General features: G+C 42.6%; 1 long non-coding RNA gene across 1 annotated transcript; it reads right to left on the reverse strand.

The window, feature by feature from the left end:
* Positions 1-3,121: 3,121 nt before the first annotated feature.
* On the reverse strand, positions 3,122-5,572 carry LOC144772142 (uncharacterized). The gene is made up of 3 exons (XR_013599668.1): positions 5,469-5,572; positions 3,935-4,072; positions 3,122-3,187 (listed from the first exon to the last, which is right to left on the reverse strand). It is a non-coding gene; the product is annotated as an uncharacterized LOC144772142 (long non-coding RNA).
* Between the last annotated feature and the right edge of the window lie 715 nt (positions 5,573-6,287).

Consider the following 6,287-nt stretch of genomic DNA (forward strand, 5'->3'; position numbering starts at 1 on the left):
CCGAACGCACAGAGTTTGAGGACGAGCTCCTCTTCCCTGACAACTAGGCTTTTAAATTGTTACTTTCTCCCTTCCTTTATTTGTGTTATTTTCTTATTAACAATGGCTTTCTGGTGCTAAACTACAAATAAAAACCACAACCAAATCCATCCCCACCACTGATTCTTTTTATGTACCTACTGGAGTTGCACGCCTGTGCATTTATTTTCACTGTATCTTTTTATTTACCTACTGGAGTTGCACGCCTGTGCATTTGTTGACTGCAGCACTCCTCAGAGTCTTGCTCCATCTTCTTGACTCCCACTCAAGTCAATACAATTCCATCTTGCCAGCCATACATTGGATGTTGTAGATGGAGTATAGTACAATAATGTAGCCTCTAACAGTCCCTCCATAACAAGTGAACCGTACAGTCATGACTACAGCCATCCTCTATATCATTTGAAATCTGCAACTCATCACTGTCTTACTCTTAAGGCTACCACCTCTGTCTGCAGGCATTCATAGACGACTCTTCAGTGTCAATACTTGAGCAGGCATCCACAACTGAAGTCAACTTGTTGTGACTCGTCGTCATTACTTTTAAAAGGCTCGGCAGCATCTGTGATCAATCATCTGACAGTGAAAGACAAGAGCAAGACAGGTATATTAAATGAATGATGCAATGCATTGCATAGGATGTTTAGCTGACTCTGAGCAAATGTGCATGGAATTGAAGTATACTAGTAACTTCAGACTCACGTGATGTGATGGCCAATTTTTCCATGTTATTTAATAATATAAAATTTATTTACGCACTTGTGATTCTACTACTACAGGCGCAGTCAGGACTTAATTTATCATTCGTAGTCACTCACTACAGAGTAGACTGAGTTGCTGTTGCTGTTGGACTAGACGTGCCACACCTGATAATGATGGTGACACCACACATATCTTTGCACGCTGTCAGGCAGTTGGATCTGAGCTGATTGATGTACGATGTTTCTTGGAGTGGAATACAAGGTAAATACAAATAAGAGGCACAGCACAGTAGACCCAGGCTACTTCATGTGTGTGCACTGTGCAGTGGTACAGTACAATAGTGGTATGATTGGTGACTGAGAATGAGGCATTGATTTTGTTGATTAATTTTGAAAACGCTAGGTTGCTTTTTTAATTTTTATGCCCCTTTCTCTGGCTCAGTCAAATTGTTAGGTAAATGCAGTTTGTGTTACTGGCGACCCTGTGTCGTGGGTCTGTTCTGTGCTGGCTCCTATCTTTTCTTGTACTTCTAGATTAATAATGATGTGCAACTAGTAGACTTATACATAACATATTGTATCGAAGCCGCCTCAGTCTGAAAGTCCTCTCTTTACGACTACTCCGCTTGTATTATTTTTTTGATCTTCACTGTATTTCAAATACACTTTGTTTAGGTCATTCACATTCTTTTGTATTTGCCTTTTCTTTTTCAATCCACACAGGCTGGACGTTTTTCACCCACTGCTATTATACTATGAGCATCTACTCACCATTACCACTAATCATCATCATCAAGCAATTGGATGGCGGGAAACCAAGAATGATATTCAGCGTATACTGTTTCTACGTTTATTCCTTACATTCATTGGCTAGTGGATCAAATTCAACATCATAAATCATCGTCTTCATTGTTTTGCTTTTGTTGTCTACATGCGTACTGTTTTTCTTTCTCAAACCTTTCCCAAAACCCCCGTACCTATCCATTCAACAAACCCTAACCCTCTTCCCCCGGGCTGCGTGGTTTCATTGAGGTGAGATGTTTGTTACATTAAATATACACCAACAATTTGATCACGCGCTTGCTGGGGCAGATGTGGTGAAAGCAACAATAGTGTAATTTCCACAAGGCATGGCCGGGATCTTCTTCTGCTTCCCAACTCAAGCTCTGTGTATAATGCCAAATAATTTACCATTACCATCAAACAACGAATACGTAATGAATTGGCGGCATTGTTTGGGTTTAAGTTTACAGCATTATGATTTAGAAAAGCTTGACGTTGACGTGAGTACTACAACTACAGTTGAACTTCTTATCTTCTCTTGCACTTACTTTCCAGTCCCCAAAACCATTGTTTTGTTTCAGTTTAGCAGTTGCAAAATTGTATTGGGTCAGTCGTGTAATGTACTGTACTTAATACTTATACTACCCCCACATTGTCTATCACGCAAATGACTGCCTCTTTCTTTTTGTCTCAAAATGCTACTGGCAGGGTCTGTCTACTACTACTATCACAGAAGTTCAGAACAACAGATTCTTATCCATTGTCTTGGGAAACAAATGCAGCCCACTTCATCATCAGCAATCACAGGTAAGATAAGTTTGCTGTGAGGTATAACGCAAGACAGACTGGTAGTTCTTCTAATACTACAAATATAACTCGGTGAGGGTTTACCGCATCTATCTGTCTGCATGTTAAAGATGTGGCCAATATATTTTTTTATTCGAAAGCACTGTCCCCTGACCTGCATGGCCAATTAAACGTTGCGATGTTGCACAACGTACATTATTTGGTGAAACAGTCCCCCCTCCACCCCCCCAACAAACACAAATGAACTTCAAATGTTTTCTTTGGAAAATAATTTTGTGTCTCATTTTTATTTTAACATAATATAAAGAAAGATGATACAAAAATAAAATATATATGAAATCTTACCCCCCAGCTGTCCCTACCCTCCCCTAACCCCAACCAAATTTCAAAGTTAAATGTAAACCCCAACACCCAAATCCCACCCACCAACAAAAGGATTGAAAAAGGGGCAAACAAACAGGGTCCATCTCAAAGCCGGCGGGCTTTCAGATGTTTGTCCACAATGAGCTTCACCCGCTCCTCTATTCCATCCTCAAGCTTCACCCGCTCCTCCTCAAGCCTCGCTACCCGGCGGAGAATCTTTTGTTGAAATTCCCGGCACCTACATTGGCATGCATGTTGTGGGGGGGCCGCCGATGATGTAAAAATTCAGCGGCGGGCGGCTGTCTGACCACGGCGACGTACTCCTGCAGGCTTGGGGGCCGGGGCATTGGAAGAGGCAGCAGCTGCTGCCGCCGCCTCCTCCTCCTCCTCCTCGGCCTGAGCCACCAGCCGGCGGTAGGCCTCAACAATGGCCTGCAGTTTCCGCTGCCGGGCCCGGACTGCCAACTCCTTCCTTGTTCGTTTTGAAGGAGTAACTATAAAGAAAGAAACAGAATTGTTGTAATCCAAAATCCCAGCAAATCAAGAACACAAAATTGATTCAACACATAGTGGCACAGTAGCACTAGCAAGCAAGCTGAGTACAAAAAATTGTGTTGCATCTATCTTGAACATTCTATGGCCTATATAATTTATTTGTTGGACTTTTTGGCACGGCATTATGCCTGCCCTAGTAGCTTGGGTGTACTTCAACGGTCACACACATACGAACGAACACCTGTCTTTTTGATATCTCGTTTTATATTATATACTCTGCTTCCGGGAAGGCGGGAACAGTCTCAAACTAACATTAATTAACAGGGGGCACCTAGTAGTAAATGTCTAGTAGAGACTATCATTCTTTATTTCGCGCAACAAACATTATTTGGTTTGTGTTTCACCAGCAACGACCCATGCATCCAGTCGTCCCCTCCTTCCCTTGCCTTTGGGTTTGACCAAAACACCACTGCTGCTGAGACTATCCACTAACCACCGATATTGGGTGTGTCTCCCAACCACGCAGGCAGCTGTGTTTTCTCCTTTCCATGCTTCAACAACAACCCATGCATCCGACTGCTATCAGCCACCTGCATTACTGTAGTGGTAATGCTAAGCACGGTAATGACAAGTAAAGGTGGCGTCATATATTGTCCAGTAGAACTTCAAGTTCTTAATTCTCAGAGTAAGTGAGGAAGTTTTCCCCTCCCACCAAGTAATGCGGATCACTATTGAATGTAACTTACCATCGCCCACCGCTGTTGGCTCCTCCCCCACTGCTGCTGGTGCTGGTGTAGGTGCCTCTGATCCTCCTGTCCCCTCCGGGATCGCTGACGCTGCGCCGCTGTCCCCGTCGGCACTGGTGGATGGTACGGGTTCTGCACCTATAAAAATAAGTACACCTTTTTAGATGGATGCACAGCCCCCATTGTACTTGTTCACCAAGAATGGAGTTCTGCAAAACAGTTAAGTACAACGTACGTAATCAGTAGTAGTCCACATTGCATAGTACAGCAGAGTCACTACACATATTAGCATTCATTTGTTATGGTATGGTACCCAAGCTCATCTCATCTGTACTGCTACTCTAGTCCTTGGAAATTTGAAGTGAACTATGAAACCTTTGTACATCAATGTATCCAATTTTGCGCATGCTACCTCGCAGCTTGTTGCGCAGTAGAAGACGCCTTTGAGGCAACATGATTGTTCAATGCATACACCTGAAGAGGTTGGAAAATAAAAGGGCCCGTATTTACGTTTTGTATGTGGATTGTGGAATCGAGTTTGCTTACAGGTTACAACTTTTTTTTAGCATGGCTGCATAAAACTTGCCTAAATGTATTTCATACTGTCTAACGTGCACCACTTTTGTCATTCATTTTCGGCAGATGAGAAGATTTCCTTCTACGAAGCTGACATTTCCAGAGCTTACCAAAAAGAGGCATATGTAACCAGTATACGTTCAATGGTGAGGGGTCTCCGACATTTCCCACACTTCCCTATCGTGCACTAGTAGCTGTACAAATGTTGATTACTTTATTCAGCCTTTTTTAACTCTGGATTTTTTCTGGTGGGCCCCTCGATGTATTTCACGGAACAACTTAAAAACATTGATGTTACTTACTTACTTCTAACAAAATAAAGCTTTTGAAGTACCACTTTGACTCTGAAGTTTATTTTCAGTGTCTGTTGTCTTGTAGACTTACACGAGTGAGTGAGCAAAAAGGGGTTACTTAGGTTATGGATTGAGTAATAAAAGCATTGGGCATCTTGGTATTGGGGTTCAGGAGTGTGATAATTGAATAATTGACCAATGACTGAGCCCATATAGGTTGTCGTTCAGTGAATTGTGGGTTCCTCAGAGTTCTGTGACTGAGGTGTAAGTAAGGTCCAACCTGCCTATCAGCACCAACATCCAATTTTCTGGTGCATGCATAGTTTGTAATATGTATATGACTCCATAGAAGATAGAATTCCCACAAGACTACTAGTGGTATACTAACGTTTACAAAATACTAGATCAACATCTGGATGCATACTTGGTTGGTGTCAATTGCCAAAGCAGAGACATTACAGAGGAAAAAGCATAAGACAGGAGTGGACCCTGTGCCTACAGCAATTCTAATTTTTATCACATATTTATGGAAAAGATTAATACCTTAACTAAAGAGTCAAAATTTCTTTAGGAAGTAAATGTAATTAATCGGTTGAAAAAAAAAAAGCTCCGTTACAAAGTTAGGGAAATATCATTGTTCCAAAAGAAAGCACTGTTGGACTTACTGGGGACAGCAGCAGGATCCTCAGTAGAGGAGCTCTGTGCCTGTGGTGGTTCACCCGCCGACTCGGTCCCAGCCTTCTGCTTGCCCCTGGGTTCTGTGGTTCATGTAAGAAATAATAAACAAAGAGAAAAACATTGAGTGCTGTGAAACATAGACATCATTTCAAATCAAAAACCACTGCTAGAACATTAAAAGAAACAAACATTGATCTACCAAACGACTACTGCCTTGCAGGATTCACTGACTGTATACTTGGAGAAAACAAATCAAATGTTCCATAAACATTCTGATTGCAGATTACTAAGTAACACAGAGGCAGTAACACCTGAACAACACCACCGATTCAAGATTCAAGAATGGGGTAATCAATTATCTGTGAGTAGTCATTTCTTTTTCATTTTTGCCAGCAAAATGCATAGATCACAAAGAGGAGACATGCAGAAACTTTGTGCATACACGAAATTGTACGTTCGTTGCATCATATTTTGTTCTGCTACTGACTGAATGCTACTGCTGCCAAGCCTACCCACTCATTAAACAAACTACATCAGTTCTATGGAGGGCTGAGGCAGGGGTGGCTCTAGGCTCATGGTGGTCCTGGGCAGGGAGCGTAGGTAGGGGGCCCCGGAAGAGGAGGTCGGGGCGGAGGACGGAGGCCAGTGAAGAGGGGGAGTCAGGGTGTTTGGAAGTGAAACAGAGCCGGAGGCACCAAATCCCTGCCAGGGGCCGCCACGCAAATATGTATCCATCCTCAGAGGATTATTAAATTAAGGATATATATTGGTGTGGTGGCCCCTGAAGTTTGGTGGCCCTGTGCAGT

The sequence above is a fragment of the Lissotriton helveticus genome, chromosome 8 (assembly GCF_964261635.1).
Source record: "Lissotriton helveticus chromosome 8, aLisHel1.1, whole genome shotgun sequence".
Classification (NCBI taxonomy): domain Eukaryota; kingdom Metazoa; phylum Chordata; class Amphibia; order Caudata; family Salamandridae; genus Lissotriton; species Lissotriton helveticus.